Source organism: Podarcis bocagei (genome assembly GCF_964188305.1).
Source record: "Podarcis bocagei genome assembly, chromosome: 4".
Taxonomy (NCBI): Eukaryota; Metazoa; Chordata; class Lepidosauria; order Squamata; family Lacertidae; genus Podarcis; species Podarcis bocagei.
The window spans coordinates 90,588,433-90,607,136 of NC_138128.1; the positions used below are offsets into that span (position 1 = coordinate 90,588,433).

General features: G+C 45.1%; 1 protein-coding gene across 9 annotated transcripts in view; it reads right to left on the reverse strand.

Moving 5' to 3' along the window:
- PAX2 (paired box 2) overlaps window positions 1-18,704 on the reverse strand; it is a 144,159-nt gene that overhangs the window by 109,808 nt on the left and 15,647 nt on the right. The window lies entirely within an intron of this gene.

Sequence of the window (18,704 nt, forward strand, 5' to 3'; positions counted from 1 at the left end):
TGGAAATGTTGGGGGATGCTGGATACTTGAATCTTTGCAGGATCTAACTTCCCACTTGCTCCCCCCTCCACTGCAAAGTTCCAAACTCTCAGCCCAAGCCTCTCTCGGCCTGTGCAGGGGGTTTAAAGAACAAACCACACATTAGATGACAACCTGGGTAACGAAGTCCCACGGCTCCTTCTCATTTTCAAAGCACCTGCCTCCTGCCTGGTTGTGTGCGCACTGAAGTGAAGAATGGAAGGGAAGAGAGAGTAGAAGCATTCACCCGTCTGCCTTTCCTCTGAAACTCAACCCTAACCAAGCTTCCTTTCTTTCCAGCAGGATTCCAGACCCATGTTTGCAAGGTAAACACTGTGTGTGGGGTGTGTGTGGGGTGTGTGTGTGTGCTCTATGACCAGCCCTGCACCCCCTAATAATCTGCTGCCCTCTGGTGCAATGGATGGTTCTGCCCCATTGCCGCTGTCAAAGTAAGATTCAGCTATGGTATCATCCTGCTCAGATTCCGCACATGGAATGGGAACACCTGTGTGCTGCCTTGCCCTCTATCTCAAACAGCAAACTGTCTTGCAACTGTGCTAGTACGAACCAAGTTTTGGCACTCTGATCAGCGTTCGTAATTTGGGGCTGAATTATTTGGTGAAAACAATAATGTAGCCGATATGCGCTTATTATTCCCACTATCTCCTGTTTTATAGCTGAAGGAAAGCAGCAATGGCTTCTCTAAACGATTCCAATGGCTTTGAGGAACATCTGCCGAGACTGAAGGAGTCTAGCTACATTCATTGTCGGCACATTATGCCGTCCTCAGAAGTTCTCCGATATATATTCACTAGTAAATCAATTAACTGTGGGATTAGCCAACAGTCCATGTAAGTTATGGGCTTCATTTTCCTCTTTTGGAAAAGTGCTTGTACAGTTGGTACAAAAGCTGATCCCACATAACCCTCACCTTCCCAACCTTGCAAGCTTTTAAAAATAATTTGTGTCCTCGAGTGCCCCTTTCTTAAGCAGTCTATCATCATCAGGCCGGTCTGCCTGTTCTTGCATCCCTCTCTATGCAGGAACATTCCCCTCAGCAGATGTTTTAAAAGTGTGTATGAGTTTTAATTTGTTTTAGTCTATTCTATTGCAGTTTCAGCTTCCTGCTTGTTCTAAATCATGGCTGTAAGTTTTTAGTGATAAGTTTATTGTTTTATCTTTTCTGTAAACCACTTTGAATTTGGTGGGGGGGGTTTTCCTACAATCAGGTGATATACCATATTTTTTTGCTCTATAAGACTCACTTTTTCCCTCCTAAAAAGTAAGGGGAAATGTGTGTGCGTCTTATGGAGCGAGTGCAGGCTGCGCAGCTATCCCAGAAGCCAGAACAGCAAGAGGGATTGCTGCTTTCACTGCACAGTGATCCCTCTTGTTGTTCTGGCTTCTGAGATTCAGAATATTTTTTTTCGTGTTTTCCTCCTCCAAAAACTAGGTGCGTCTTATGGTCTGGTGCATCTTATAGGGCAAAAAATACGGGGTCTGGTGCGTCTTATAGGGCGAAAAATACAGTATGCGTTTTGTGAAATAAATAAATATCCTACATCCACTTTCCAATGCTGTAAGCACTTCTGGTGGCAAGGTTTCACATTTTTTACAAAAAGCCCCTTTGAAATTATATGTTGGACATTGTCTATCTCCTTGCAATATTGTTTTATATCAGCCACGAGAAAGGAGGGAGCAAGAGGCTGGATTCAGTTATTTTCCCCCTCTCCCTCTGTTTTCAAGGTAAGCAGGGACAACCTTTGTTCTTTGAGAAGGAGAGGTAATGATGGTAATGGACACTGATGGACCAGATGATTACCAGTTCATCAGCCATGCCGTGGAGCCTTCAAGACATGAACTGGAGCCAAAACAAGATGCTCCTTCTCCACCGATCATCTCCAGCATTAGATAATAAATAAATTATTATTATTATACCCCGCCTATCTGGCTGGGTTTCCCTAGCCACTCTGGGCAGCTACCAGCACATATAGAAACGTTATAAAACATCAACCATTAAAAACTTCCTGATACAGGGATGCTTTCAGATGGCTTCTAAAAGAATCCTGTTAAAGGGATCCAGGGGTGCAGATTCTGTCTGATGCCCAGACGTGGGCTAGGGCCATGCCACAGCCCCAATGGGGACCCCTCGAGGTGTCCCTATTTGATGCAAGTCATAGGGCTCCCCTGTTGGTGATCTACCCTTAGTTGGACTCCCTGCAGATGGGCGGGAGTCGAGATATAGGCGGGCTTCACCCAATGCCTAAGCCAAACTGCTCACATCTGTAACCAATGAAGTTGTGGCCTGTTTGAACCCATAAGCCAAAATCCACTTGTCTGTGTGTTTATTTATCCACTAGGGAACTGTGGGTCATGGGGCCTTGGCATCTCCTTGACATCTGATTGGAGGGCGTTCCACAGGGCGGGTGCCACTACCATGAAGGCCCTCTGCCTGGTTCCCTGTAACTTCACTTCTCGCAGTGAGGGAACCGCCAGAAGGCCCTCAGAAGTGGACCTCAGTGTCTGGGCTGAATGATGGGGGTGGAGACACTCAATGAGAGGTAGCAATGAACTGGAAACTCTGGCAAAAATGTACCTTCATAAGGTTAGGCCATACAACCAATATAAGCAACAGAAAGCAGCGGAAACAGCTTCCAAAGCTTAAAATTTTGTTCCCCCAACAACTCTGCGGGTGTCAGGAATATGGCAAACCTACTCTACACATTGGGAGATCTTGACTGGCCCAGGATCTCCCCTTACATAGACAAACTCTATGCACTTATGCTGCTACTTGACCTTGAAAGCCCTTCACGGCCTAGGACCCTCGTACCTACGGGACCACCTCACCCGGTATGCCCCACGGAGAGCCTCACGGTCCATAAATAGCAACACCCTAGTGGTCCCAGGCCCTAAGGAAGTTAGATTAGCTTCAACCAGAGCCAGGGCCTTTTCAACACTGGCCCCGGTCTGATGGAGCGCTCTGCCTCATGAGACCAGGGACCTGCAGGATCTGATTTCTTTCTGCAGGGCCTGTAAGACAGAGTTGTTCCGCCTGGCCTTTGGCTTGGAGCCAATTTGATTCCCTCCCCCTCTTTCTTTTTTATTTTTCCTTTCTCCTCCTGTGATGAGGCTGCATTTTAATATTTTAATGATTCAATATTCTAATGTATTTTAATCTTGTTTTTAAGTTGTATTCATTCAACTTGTTTTTATTATTGCTTGTTAGCCACCCTGAGCCCGGCCTTGGCTGGGGAGGGCGGGGTATAAGTAAAAATTATTATTATTATTACTACTCACTTAGAGCTCCTTCTCATGGGCACTGAATGCATGGCTGGCAGTGGGTGGAATGGCAATCAGAACCATTCGTGGTCGGTGTGTGACTGCCAAGTTCTACATTTGAGTGTGTGAACAGCAAGGCTGTCACGAGACAGATTGACACATGAGACAAACCACAAAATGGTGTTCCCCCAGCCACCAAGGAAGAAGGGGTGAGTGAAGATCTACATCAGGAACAAGGTGGGGGATAAAGATTCACATCGGAATCTGCTGCCCCTGTGAATCCTGCCGCCTGAGGCAGTCGCTTCCTCTTGCCTCATGCGTGGGCCGGCCCTGGTGAACAGCCCTACATTCAATAGTCAGTGAAAACATTTGGATCTTAGGCTAACTGAGGAGTCATTGGAACCTTTCGTGAGAAGAAGAGAAGTATTTGACCAGCTGGATTAGAGAGTAAAAGAATTCACTAGGAAACCGAATGTATTTTAGACAGGCAAGTGTGTCGCAAAATGTTGAAAACTCTCACATTGGGCCAAACCTGATGTGAATAGCAATTTGCAGACTAAAGGCTAGAGTTCAGTCTGCAGGTAAATGATGGAGGTTTTTTTTTCTCCTAATGAAACTAGCAGTTTTAGGCCTGCCAGCTTCCTTAGAATCTCATGTGAGCCCCTTGAAGGAAGAGTGGGGTATCAGTACGCTAAATAATAAAGTCTGTACATAAAACCAACCACTTTTAAAACATAAATCAAATCCAGACATTTGTCATCTCAACAGTTTCAGCCTTTGAAAGTCAGCACCTCTAAATATACCTCAGTGCTGTTATTTGTTCTCCAACTTTTGACATGCTTTGTTTCCCCAGCCATGGCAGATGCTCTTTTTGCCACCAGCTGACCACAAGTCATGCAACATTACCCAATTTCAAGGAAGTGCAAAAAAGCAAAAAAAGGAGAGCAAACTGAGAAGTTTTGAGCAAGGAAACTACAACAGACCAACACAAATGAATGAACATTTCCAGGGAGAAGCTTGCAACGACAGAGGCAGGTTCAAGTCTGAGAGAAGAAAGAAGAACCACTGACTCTTCATTTACATTTTGGTCAAAAAACAGAAGCAAATCCAGTCGCCTAAGCAGCAGCCTTGAGCTTCACACAGGCAAAATGCACATGGCTTATCCCAACATCTTGAAACAATCTTCTGAATCAACACGTTCCAAAATCGTCACCAGAACAAAAATCATCCTCTTCAGCTGTTTCTCCTGCATAATTGACATTTGCCCAGGTGTTTTTAGCTCAAAATGCCAACCCAGAGCACCAGTAAGTAAGTAAACGAATGAATAAATGAAGTGTGTGGCAAAAGCTTTCATATTTTTATTAACAGGCTCTGCATCGAAATATGGCAAACCAAATGCCATGTTTATTGTGGCACAAGCTACAATAAATGGGTTAGCCTTCACATTGGCTATTTTTGCCAGCACAGTAGGGCACGTTGAATGTTTCAACTTTCAAATTCCCAAAAGTGAGGGGTGTTAGAAAAAATTCTAACATGACTTGGGAACTCAAAAGATATTTGGGCTAAGTGAATATAATTTTGTTTTGCTTGGTAAGTAAAATGTGTTTTAAATTGCATAGAAATCATGAAAAGTGATTGCCAAGATTTTGAGTTATTATTACTATTAGGCATTACCTGACATTTTCAGAAAGTAAAATTAAAACCCTTTAGTTTTCCAAAAGCAGTTTATGTGCTCCTTCATAAAATGTACTTACCAAGCTAAATGTTGCCTAGTCACAAAAATAGTATCAGATTTAGCATTCATAGACTTTAGAATTCATAGACATAGAACATCTAGTTTAACCCCCTGCAATGCAAGAATATGCAGTTGTCCCATACAGGGATCGAACTTGCAACCTTGGCATTATCAGCACCATGCTCTAACCAACTGAGCTATTTTGTATTTTAAGACTTCACTGAAGAAATTTGCAAAAATTAAGTTTCACCCCCTAAAATGACATGTCCTACTAGCACAGCCTTCAACAAACTGGTTCCCTGCAGATATTTTGGGCTAACTCAGATACTCCTCTGGACGGTGGAACGATAGAGACAGTAGCTCAACAGATGACTTCTTTACTGGCGCCGTATAAAGGAACAGATATGTTTGTAACCCGATACGAATTGCTGGGCCACTGTATTTTTCTTGCAGGTGTATTTGAATTCTACCATCAGGTACAATGGAAAGAGATCTAATTCTCAGCTGCTTTGCTCCCAGCTCCCTCCCTCCCCACACAGAGCATGTTAAACATGAAGTATAACATGAACATTCTCAGATGTGAACAGCTATTCTCAATCACCGAATCAACAGTGGGGTCAGAAGGGAGCTCCGGAGCCAGGGAATATTAGGTAACAGTGCTGAGGCCCCGATCAGCCCGACCGTTTCTTCTGTTGCCACCCAAGGCAGAGCTACAATTGCTAAGGGCAAAGAGGGTGGGTTAGGATTTCCAAAGGGAAACGGCCTGAGAGGCGGGGAAAATGGGAGGATTTGAAGAAAGGTCTCATTAATAAACCAGGGCAGCAGGCAACAAAAAGAGGAGAGATGAAATATAATGCGGAGAAATGCGCCCAGGGTGACTTTGCAAACCCACGCTACTTTGCCTACATGCAAGTATCAGCAAAGAGTCATATCTTATGCCAAAAAGCAAGGACACACACAGAGAAACCTTTTGCTCCTCTGCAACATTCCAGTTACACTAGGAGGTGATGTCCATATCTAGACACAAGCCCTGCTCTGTGCTTGCCAGATGCTGTTTGTGATTGTTGCTGCCGTATCTTGCTAGGAAGGCGGGGAGCAGCTAAGACCAGGCCACTTACAGAACGTTCACTACTTTACTAATACGTGCAAACCAAGAAAGCAAAAACCAGGGTATACCGTGTGCTCTAAACGTTCTGTTCTCATCTACAGCTTGTTGACTTCTACATCCAAGTGCCAACATCGTACCTTCCAATATTTCACAGATGACAACGTGGTAGGGGTTTTTGTTTTCCTTTCTTTCGCAATTTAACTTCCTTTCTTTTTTCCTGCCTCTGAAGCCAAGTGTCAACCTTCCTTAAAGCCATCAAGGCTGAAGCAAGCACATCCCATTCTCCCAGATAAATAGTTCACTGTTACTTCTGGTTCTGAATCTGTTCTGATCTGGCGCCAGATCAAGATCTCAGTTGCATCCCATACGACTTTTTTTTTTTAATGGTCTCCTCCCACTCCCTCTTTCAACCTTTTATTTGGGGCAGAAGGGCAGGTGGAGGGAACCACAAATGAACCTTTGCAGAGAGCAAAATGTATTCTCTTGCATACTGCAACACACACTTGTGAATAGTTACATATAGGCTACAAATAAGCAGTTAATAGCAACTTCGTAGCAAGAAAAATGATCAAGGTCTCCTGTAAATGGGGGAAGAAGATCTGGGCCTTTTAACAAAAGGCCCATGTTTGGGGCCAGCCAGCAGGAAAAGGATAATAAATAACATAGAAGTATCATAAAACTTCAACAGAACTTCGGTTGCCCTCACAACTCTTTCACCCTCGTCGTATAAGCTTGGAGATCAGAATACATGCCTTCAAAACCTTCCTCAGACGAACACACCTTGTCTGTGAAGCCTTCCTGCAGCTCAGTCCAAGTTGTGGGATAGCCAGCTTCGTATAACCAACACACTTAAGTCTAATTAATGCATGAAGGAGTTAATACTGTAGATTAAGCTGTCCTACCAGGCTTAGTTAAATCACTTCCCATCACCTGGGAGGAACTAGACTTTGTTCTCCTCTACTCTACTTGAAAAGCTCCATGTGTGAAGAGGTTTGAGCTAATTGCCCCAGCTCAGTCTGACTGGCTCTCACCTGTGCTCCTACAGCAATAATTTAGGAACTTTCACCGCTTTAGAAATAAGCCAAGTTTTAATTCCTGTGCATTCTAATTGATGTAAGGGAAAGCACATGAATCTGACCTTTGGAGCCTGTAAATAAGCAATTTTTAAACTTACCAAATATGTGGTCTTTTCCTATGCTGGAGGAGGAGGGAAGCTTTGGAAATAAACTTTTTAAGGGAACATTTTGGAACTCACTTTAAAGGGCAGCTTTTAAGGCTTTACAGCCTATATTTCCACACTTTTCTTTGCTGCATGTTTTGTGATTCTAAATCTCTGTTGGGTTTCTCTCACCAAAGAGTACTTTCCCCAAACTTTAGCTTTGGGCATCCAGGAATTCTCCTTTTTACACCTGTTTTTTCCTTGAGCAAGGGAGTTGAAGTTCTTCCCCTGCACTGATGGTACTAGCACTACATAAATAATAGCTAATAATGATAGCTAATAATCAATTGGTCCAATAAAGGATATATCACCACAGCTTTTGTTCTGGGAGGACAGAGGAATACAATACCCCTAAACATTTTGTGAATCTTTGTACTTTTGTCCATTTACTGTATTTATTTTTCCCTGATTTGAACTATAAAATGGTGATTTTCTTGAGTCAAAATGAGAGTACCCCTAAACAGTTTTTTAAGGACAAAAGCACTGCATATCTCCATATCACAGCCTTGGAGCCTAATGTGGCTATTAAATACATTAACAGCAATCCTGTGTGTTCATCCATTTCAATGGCAGCTCAGACGCTGCAGAAATTCTGCTGCCCATCTCTTGGCAAGAGCAGGTTATGGAAAAATACATTAAATCCTTCCTCAATTGCACTGACTGCCAATCAGCTTCTAGGCCTAATTCTAGTAATTTCCTATGAAACTGGGGGAAAGTTCTCTGTCACTTCAGAAGCCTTTTCTCCCAAGTTATCTTCCTGTGCCCTGGTATCAGCCAGAGAGAATCTTCTCTGGGCACTCTCTATGTCAGGTATTGGGAATCTTTGACCCTCTAGAGCATGGGTCAGCAAGCTTTTTTCAGCAGGGGGCCGGTCCACTGTCCCTCAGACCTTGTTGGGGGCCGGACTATATTTGGGGGGCGATGAACGAATTCCTATGCTCCACAAATAACCTAGAGGTGCATTTTAAATAAAAGCACACATTCCACTCATGTAAAAACATGCCGATTCCCAGACCGTCGGCGTACCAGATTTAGAAGGCGATTGGGCCGGATCCAGCCCCCAGGCCTTAGTTTGCCTACCCATGCTCTAGAGAGTGCTGAACTACAACTCCCATCATCCCTGGCCATGGGCCATGTTTTCTGAGGCTGATGGGAGTGGTGGTTCGGCAACATCTGCAGGGGCAAAGTTTCCCTGTAAGTAAGATCCATGGAACTTCACACTACTGCAGGCTTCTCTGTTGCCGGAGAACCACCTTAGCGACATCTTTGCACAACCTCTGGAGCCACTCTAAGGCCTGCCTTGGTTCTCAAGCTTTAAAAACTTGAAAGAAAGACAATAAGGTTAGCTAGATGTAAGTCAGGTGTGCGCCCCCAAGTGCACATTGGAATGAAGGCGCTATGCTGTGGTAGGTTTCGTTTACTGCATACTTTGATGTGCATCTGTGCACGTTCCTAGAAAGGAGTGCTCGGCTGATAAGAAGATTGCATCTCAGATCTGTAATCATGGGGATTCCCTTCAGAGATTCTAAGTTATTTTACTGAGTTTTCAGATTTAAAAAGCAAGCACACACATTGGGTGTAACCATGCGCTTGGAATTTGTGCGGCACCAATTTTGAAAAAAAGCAAAGAGCATTAGGTAAAGGTAAAGGGAACTCTGACCATTACGGTCACGGACAACTCTGGGGTTGCAGCACTCATCTCACCTTACTGGCCGAGGGAGCCAGCGTACAGCTTCCGGGTCATGTGGCCAGCATGACTAAGCCGCTTCTGGCGAACCAGAGCAGCGCATAGAAATGCCATTTACCTTCCTGCCGGAGCAGTACCTATTTATCTACTTGCACTTCGGGATGCTTTCGAACTGCTAGGTTGGCAGGAGCAGGGACCGAGCAACGGGAGCTCATACCGTCGCGGGGATTTGAACCACTGACCTTCTGATCGGCAAGTCCTAGGCTCTGTGGTTTAACCCACAATGCAAAGAGCATTAGTGGACACTTTAAAAAAGCAAACAGTGCAGAGATATTGTCCAAATGGAAAAATACATGTTTGGAAAAATACTGGCCCTCGGTATAGTCCCACTAGAAAATCAAGCCAACTTGAAACTGGGATTGCCTCGGATGGGAAGTGCAGATGTTCACAAAGCGATTCTCTCTGGGACCGCCATTGTAGCATTTGCTTTTTCATCCCCCACGCCTTCCACTGTTCCTCCTGCTTCCACGTAAGAGGACAAATGCAGGTACTGTTCTCCTGTTCCCATGCCTTCCTTCCCCTGCCATGCCTCCCAGCAGTGAATCCGCCCCCCCCCCCAGCCTCCTCCGTTGGTCCACCAGCATCAAACTATCCCTGTTGTCCATTTCCCAGCAACAAGAGCTCTTGTTACAAAGTTATTGATTGGTTTTCCTACAGACGGATGGGCTTGTCAAGGTCCCCCCCCCTCCCTTTCCCTACCCTCCTCGCGGAATCCACCTCTGTATGGGCTTATTGTTGCCTCTCGGGGGGATAGGATTGCATAGGGGGACCACCCTCGGAGCAACGTCCCTCACACACAGACCACAGACTGTAATAAATAGAGCCGGGCTGAGCGATAATAAAAGCAATTGAGTGGGCATAAGATTTATATCTCCTCATATTTGAAGTGATTGTTTTATTGAGTTCCCGGTACGGTTAGGATGCTATTTATTTATTTATATGTTTATGGGGGGGTTTTACAGCGCGGCCAAGCGCCCTTCCCCGTTTTCTTGGGTGGGTGGGTGGACCCACACCCGGGGAAAAGCTGTGGAAGGAAAAGGCGACAGGCCTTTTGGAAAAAGGAGTCCTTTAAGGAGAGTGGTTCTCAGGCACCGATCGCCCTCTTGCTTTCTCTCTGCTGCCATACTGCTAGCTGGAGATTCTCGCAGGGACAGCGCGATGGTTAAAGAAGCATAAAGTCTGTGCTCAGGAGTGGGAGGGGCCTTGCTGCATAGAGAAATCTAGCTTAATAGTAACGATAACGATCACATTCACCCGGTGCTATACCAGCTGCACTGGCTTCCGGTGGAGTACAGGATCAGGTTTAAGGTGCTGGTTTTATCCTTTAAAGCCCTATACGGCCTAGGACCCTCGTACCTACGGGACCGCCTCTCCTGGTATGCCCCACAGAGGAACTTACGGTCTTCAAACAAAAACATCCTGAAGGTCCCAGGCCACAGAGAGGTTAGGCTGGCCTCAACTAGAGCCAGGGCTTTTTCGGCTGTGGCTCCAATCTGGTGGAACGCTCTGTCACAAGAGACTAGGGCCCTGCGGGACTTGACATCTTTCCGCAGGGCCTGCAAGACAAAGCTGTTCCACCAGGCCTTTGGTCAGGGCACAGCCTGACTCTCTCCTTTGGCAATCTTCACAGAACTTTAGCCTAATGGTTGCCATCAATTTGAGTTGAATTAATTTTATAATGAAATGATTTTAGAATGTTGTACTATTTCATTGTTGTTAGCCGCCCTGAGCCCGGCTTTGGCTGGGGAGGGTGGGATATAAATAGAATTATTATTATTATTATTAATACATTCTAGTATTGGATATGCATTTCCTTGGAAAAGAACACAATGTTTGCAAAAGAGGATATCATTGAATGGCAGGACATTTGTGGAGCGGAATGGGTAGCTGTCCCCCCAACTTTTAAAAACCACATGGGCACATATATGAAAAAGCAATTTCACACACACCTTTTTTAAAAGCAACACCACCACCTGATGTGCACCTATGGAATGATGGGATGTAGATATTAGGGGAGCGCACCAGCCACAAGATTCAACTTGCATCTGTATCTGTCGCTTTGGAAAGCAGGCTGAGCTGTTGTAGAACCACTCTCTTTGCCATTCAAATTGTTATTTGGGACAAAATTGCATGTGTTTAAAAATGAAGGTCTGTTTCCTCCAGATTTGCTATAATAGGGAGTCTAAGAATGGCTATAACCTTTTTTTCCCCCTTTCCCGCAGAAGTGGATAAAATTTACAGGCGCAGCACTCCCTCTAGAGTAGATTAAGCCTGTCAAAATGTAGATAGATAGATAGATCCAGGAGGTTTTTGAAGCAGGGCACCTTTGGAGTTTATTTTTTAAAACAAAGGAAAAGTCTCCTCCCCCCCCCCAAAAAAAAAAATCCTGCAAAAATTGGATGCCGTTTGCAGGCACGGTTACCCTTTCCGAGAGGATGAAGCCTGCCAAAATTCAGAATGGCGGCCTTGGTGGTTCTTCCACAAGGGCAGATTTTACTGTTTTGACATAGGTACGTTAGGACTCATAGTGTTAGCGGTGGAAAAAATATTGTGGATCCCCGAGAAATACTGAGGCGAGGGACATATTGCCATCCCAGCAAGGGCCCTGTTACCCCAAGGATCACTGGCAGAGGAGTTATGGGAATATAACCTCTTCTCTCTCAGAGAGACATCTGTCTCTGTTGGCTTGCAGGGGTGGGTGAGTGTGAAAATAGTATAAATCACACCCACCCAACACAAGGACCCTGTTACTCCAAGCTCATTGGTGGGCAGTGCCTTGTGGTCAGTGGACATGGGGGACTCGGCTAGTCTCCTAAATGTTTCCATGGTGTCCCCTTCCCAAAGTCCGGGAAGCTTCTACCCAGTTTTGGGAGGGAGACATGATGCTCATGGCATGACATCGCAACATTGGGACATCATACATGTCAGCGTCCCCCGTCCCTGCCCTTGCAAGCTGGAGTCTCTGGCCTTAATCTTCCCTACACAAAAAAAAATTACCACATGTCACTGTTTGTGGAGGTGGTGGTAATAATAATAATAATAATAATAATAATAATAATAATAATTAATAATAATAATTTATTTATACCCCGCCCATCTGTCTGGGTTTCCCCAGCCACTCTGGGTGGCTCCCAACAGAATATTCAAAACAGAATAAAACATCAGATATGAAAAACTTCCCTATCCAGGGCTGCCTTCAGATCTCTTCTAAAAGTCAGAGAGTTGTTTATTTCCTCGACATCTGATGGGACGGCGTTCCACAGGGTGGGTGCCACCACCGAGAAGGCCCTCTGCCTGGTTCTCCCTCCCCACCACCCTCAATGATTATTGGGGTTATAACGGAGATATCTCCACGGACTTGCATGGGGAAAGACTTATATCTACATGAAAAACAAAGAGTTTTTAATCCCTCCCCCAAATCAGTGTGATTAGAATGTCCTGGAAAAATAAATCACTCTGGTTTAAAGCTAGACCTGTATGTCAAAATGGAAGATTCCGCTCCTTTGGAGCTTTGGGTGTTTCCCCAGTCAACCTGGTCTCATTTCTCAGGTGGGGGCCACAGGCGAATGGGGGTGTGTGTTTTGGGACATCTGAAGTCACGAGGAAGCTTAGGGAGTCCCTAATCATGTGGCGCTGTGGGTTAAACCACAGAGCCTAGGACTTGCCAATCAGAAGGTCGGCGGTTCGAATCCCCGCGACGGGGTGAGCTCCCATTGCTCAGTCCCTGCTCCTGCCAACCTAGCAGTTTGAAAGCACATCAAAGTGCAAGTAGATAAATAGGTACCGCTCCGGCGGGAAGGTAAACGGCATTTCCGTGCGCTGCTCTGGTTCGCCAGAAGCGGCTTAGTCATGCTGGCCACATGACCTGGAAGCTGTACGCCGGCTACCTCGGCCAATAAAGCGAGATGAGCGTCGCAACCCCAGAGTCGGCCATGACTGAACCTAACGGTCAGGGGTCCCTTTACCTTTAATCTACTTCACAATGTACCTTGTTAACCGCGCGATCATCTGACAAGGAAATGGGAGAACCGTCCCCAAATCATTCCAATTCACCTTATTCTGTGAGGTGGGCACAAAGCTGATGAACAACCCCTGTCAATATCCCGGTTGCCACAACTAGTATATGGGGGGTGGGATGGGACACAACAATTGATCTTTGTACTTGCTTCGGAAAGTATGACTCAGTGATCACAACAGCCGCTGCCACCGCCTTTTAAATCCTGAGACGCCAGCAGCAAAACCAAACTAACATATCGTATGTTGACAACATTTTGTCGCCCACATAATATCTATCACATGGCAGAGGTTGCCTTTCTCGGAGCACTGTGGGATGGAGCCAATTCCTTGATTCTCACTGCCTGCTTTAAAAAAGTAACATCTTTGTCATCAGTGAAATCAGAAGCTAACTAAGCCATTTAGCATGCCCACAAACAAATGCAGTGAAATATTGCAGTGTGGAATATTTTTGTTCAGGATTCCATTTCCATCTCCTAATAATAATAATAATAATAATAATAATAATAATAATAATAATACTTTAATTATTTATACCCCGCCCTCCCCAGCCAGAGCCGGGCTCAGGGCAGCTAACACCAATAAAATTACAATAAAACATAATGTGTGTGTGTGGGGGGGGAAACAAACAAACAAACAAAAACCAGTTTATTAAAATACGGGTTAAAATACAATTTAAAATGTAGCCTCATTTTAATAGTAGCCCATAAATCAAAACCATAAGGAGAGGGAAGCATAAGGGTCAGACTGAGTCCAAACCAAAGGCCAGGCGGAACAGCTCTGTCTTGCAGGCCCTGCGGAAAGATGTCAAGTCCCACAGGGCCCTAGTCTCTCGTGACAGAGCGTTCCACCAAGTCGGGGCCAGAACTGAAAAGGCCCTGGCCCTTGTTGAGACCAATCTAACCACCTTGCGGCTTGGGACCTCCAAAGTGTTGTTATTTGTGGACCTTAAGGTCGTCCGCGGGGCATACCAGGAGAGGCAGTCCCGTAGGTACGAGGGTCCTAGGCCACATAGGGAGGTCAAAACCAGCACCTTAAACCTGACCCTGTACTCCACCGGGAGCTAGGGTAGTTGGTATAGCACTGGTTGAATGTGATCATATGGCATTCCATTCCCACAGCCCTCACTAAGCTGTTTTCTTTTTGGGGAGAGGGTGCCCCCAATTCCCTCCTTCCACTGTGTTTAATAAATTTTGAGCTTCCCCAAGCATACTGATACTTCATTCTCGTGCATGCTTGACATTTTTGGTACCTAAGGTTCAGTACTTGGATTATTTAGATCACTATTAATGTGCTTGTGCGCATGTGTTTCAAACCGACATGCAATGGTGAATAGACAACATGGGATTCTGATCCATGATATCACAGACACTGTCCAGTAGGTAGGAACTTTAGAATTACCATGCTATATCTGACCAAGTTCTGTCTAGACAGCACTCTTGCTTCCAACCGTGGCCATCAAGATGCCTCTGGAAGTTCACAAGTTCACACAGGAGATGGCTATTCCATACCTGGTAGCTGGAGATAAACTGTCTGTGTGCATAGGGGTTATACTGAGCAAATAACTGTTGGCTTTTCTGCATGAATTTTTCTAATCCCTTTTTATTAAAGCCCTCTCTAATCTATCAACAGATCTTGTGGCAATGAATTGCATAAGTTAATTATGCATTGCATGGAGAAGTCTCTCCTCTTGACAGTCCTGAACTACTACCAGTTAGGTGACCTTGAGAGTTAATGTTATGAGAGGGGGCAGGATAGATAGATGATAGATATAGATAGATAGATAGACAGACAGACAGACAGACAGACAGATAGAACTAACATCTATCTATCTATCTATCTATCTATCTATCTATCTATCTATCTATCTATCATCTATCATCTCCCTAGCCCTTCTGATTTTCATCATCATCATCATCATCATCATCATAATTCTGCCAGCCACTCTGGGCAGCTCCCAACAGAATATTAAAAACACAATAAAACATCAAACATGAAAAACTTCCCCAAACAGGGCTGCCTTCAGATGTCTTCTAAAAGTCAGATAGTAGTTTATTTCCTTGACATCTGATGGGAGGGCATTCCACAGGGCGAGTGCCACTACAGAGAAGGCCCTCTGCCTGGTTCCCTGCAACCTCACTTCTCACAGGGAGGGAACCACCGGAAGGTCCTCAGAGCTGGACCTCAGTGTCTGGGCAGAACGATGGGGGTGGAGACGCTCCTTCAGGTATACTGGGCCGAGGCCGTTTAGGGCTTTAAAGGTCAGCACCAACACTTTGATTGATTGAAATATACCAGGAGCCAATGTAGGTCTTCCAGGACCGGTGTTATATGGTCTCAGCGGCCACTCCCAGTCACCAGTCTAGCTGCCGCATTCTAGATTAATTGTAGTTTCCGGGTCACCTTCAAAGGTAAATTTAAACCCCCCCCCCCATGTTCTCCATGTTTTCCTCCAACCACCTGGATCTTTTCTATTGCCGTTTTCTATACATTTTCCATTTCCGTATTTCCTTTTTGAGATGGGACATCCGAAACAACACACAATGTTCTGAGTGTGGTCACTCCAATTATTTTCATAAGTCATATTATGCTGCCTGCCTCTTTCAATCCTTCCTTAACTTGAAAGGGTTGGATTTAAAATCAGGAAGCAATAGAAAGCAGAGAATAAGCAGAAGCGAAGACAAATCCTGAGCGATAGCAAGAGTGCTCAGGAGGTGGCCATTTCAGTTCCACAAAACTACATGCCCTCCAACATTTCTCTGATGAAATAAGGAGATCCCATTTCATTGTTGTTATTATTATTATTACCCCACCCATCTGAATGGGTTACCTCAGCCACTCTGAATGGCTTCCTACGTATATAACAACATAATAAAACATTAAAAATTAAAATTTCCCCTACACAGGGCTGCCTTCAGATGTCATCTAAAGGTTGTACAGTTCCTTATCTCCTTGGCTAGGGGGTCACATAACTCCATATCCTCCAACATTGCTCTGATGAAAATAGGGACGTCCTAAGGAAAAGCGGTGCATTCTAGGATCAATTTGCAAACCAGGCCGGCTTCTGTTAATCCAGAACTGTCCCTGGAAAATAGGGACACTTTGGTTGTGCTACGGGGAGATGAAAATGCAATGGAGGAATTAAATATAAAATTTGTAGAAAGTGGGATATATAACCACCTTCTCTGTTTCTGATGTTCTAACTGTGAGGACCATTGCTTTTGTAGCCATCATGGCAACACCTCTGTGCAAGAGAGGGGGAACAGCTGGCTTGGGGAGAAACCCAAAATTTGCTGAAGTGCATTTTTCTAAATAGAAAAATCTCTGAGCAAAAAAAGCCCAATGAGTACTGAGCATGTTCAGCAGCCACCAAATGCCGTCTCGCTGGGGGAGACTCAGAAGAACAGGTAAGAAGGGAACTGGAATGGCGTATTCTGGAAGGTGGCATGGCTAATTGGCTGGAACACTGAACATTCGACACTGCAACATTTTGTTGCAGGTTCAGTAGCAATAATAATAATGATAATAATGATAATAATGATGATGATGATGATGATGATGATAATAATAATTTTGTAATGTGTATAAATTGTAAGGGGATGATAGGATGCAAGCAGATGCCAAACTATAACTTGCTGACATATTGTATTCTCTAGACTTCTTACTGTAACTCTCAAATGCAAAGATTCCAGGAAAATGTGTAACAGAGGATTTTCCACATGGACTAAACGGGATGGGGATTAAATCAAAGCATACAAAAGTGTGCCAATTCAGCTTCAGATTTTTAACGAAAGAAATTAAAGGCACACCTAGATTGTATTCTCAGCTGAGCTTTCTCACATGGTATTCTCAGCTTTCTGTGCACTAGCACTGAAAGGCAGGAAATTGAAAAATGAGGAAAATAAACCCGGTGACCAGCAGTCAGTCTCCTGCCATCAGGGATCTTGAAATAAGGTCCTTTGACACAGCTAGGAGTCACCCCAAGGAGTTATCCCAGGACGTGATCCATCTCACTCCTTGTAACAGCATCTCACTCAATCTCTTTAAAAATGCACATGTAGTTAAAAGCTCAGAGGAAAAGAGCGGTTGTGTCCTTAGCATGACCCACCTTCATGGCTCTGTTGGAACATCATTCTTGTTGGTCTTCCTGCTCCTGTTTTTCAGCCCCACTAGTCTGTTCTAAGGGACGCGGGTGGCGCTGTGGGTTAAACCACAGAACCTAGGACTTGCCGATCAGAAGGTTGGCGATTCGAATCCCTGTGACGGGGTGAGCTCCCGTTGCTCGGTCCCTGCTGCTGCCAACCTAGCAGTTCGAAAGCACATCAAAGTGCAAGTAGATAAATAGGTACCACTCCGGCAGGAAGGTAAACGGCGTTTCCGTGCGCTGCTCTGGTTCCCCAGAAGAGGCTTAGTCATGCTGGCCTCATGACCCGGAAGCTGTACGCCAGCTCCCTTGGCCAATAAAGCGAGATGAGCGCCGCAACCCCAGAGTCAGTCACGACTGGACCTAATGGTCAGGGGGTCCCTTTACCTTTTTAGTCTGTTCTAAATGCTGCTGCTGCTGTTGTTCATTCTCATCACTGATTTCCCCGTCTTCGTCTTCACTTTAAGCTCCTTCTACTCACTTTCAAATGCCCCCCCAATGGTCCTGCTCCACTCTCTCCCTATCCTTCTCAAGGGACTCGCAGAAGAGGTGCCAAACGTCTAATTGAACCAAAAGTTATATCTTCCCCACTATTTCCAGTGCTCAGGGCAACGAGTGCTGTCGCTTATGCAGTGAAAAGCCACCATCCATGAAGGGGAAGGAGGGAGGTATCAGCAGGCTCAGGGGAGACCCGAAGTTTGCAGAAGTAGGAGGAGAAAATAAAAAATATTTCGCAGGGAAATGGCAGGGAACCCCAAGAACGGCATTGGCCCAGTATACCTGAAGGAGCGTCTCCACCCCCATTGTCCAGCCCAGACACTGAGGTCCAGCTCCAAGGGCCTTCTGGCTGTTCCCTCACTGCGAGAAGTGAGGTTACAGGGAACCAGGCAGAGGGCCTCCTTGGTAGTGGCTCCCGCCCTGTGGAATGCCCTCCCTTCAGATGTCAAGGAAATAAACAACTATCTGACTTTTAGAAGACATCTGAAGGCAGCCCTGTTTAGGGACGTTTTTAATGTTGGGTGTTTTTAATATTCTGTTGGTAGCCTCCCAGAGTGGCTGGGGAAACCCAGCTAGATGGGTGGGGCAGAAATAATAAATTATTATTATTATTATAGAACAATCCCAACGGGAGACTAAGGACTCACCCGTATTTAATGCAAGTTTCCTGTACCACCATTAATGCTCCATTGTCCGTATGACGTCCTCCTTCAAATCTCTGCCTTCCCCCAATTCCCCTTCTCTCAGTTCTGACTTTCTCATACCAGGGATACTCCAAAAAGAAGACAGCATGAGGAAATCTGGGCCGAGGGAAGTGTGGGAAGACGGTGATTTTGAGGAGAATGTCATATGCACCATGGAGAATTAATAGCGACACAAGAAGCTTAATATCCTCCTTAAACAGCAGCATGGAAGAGCCCTGAGCAACTATAGGGAGGGGAT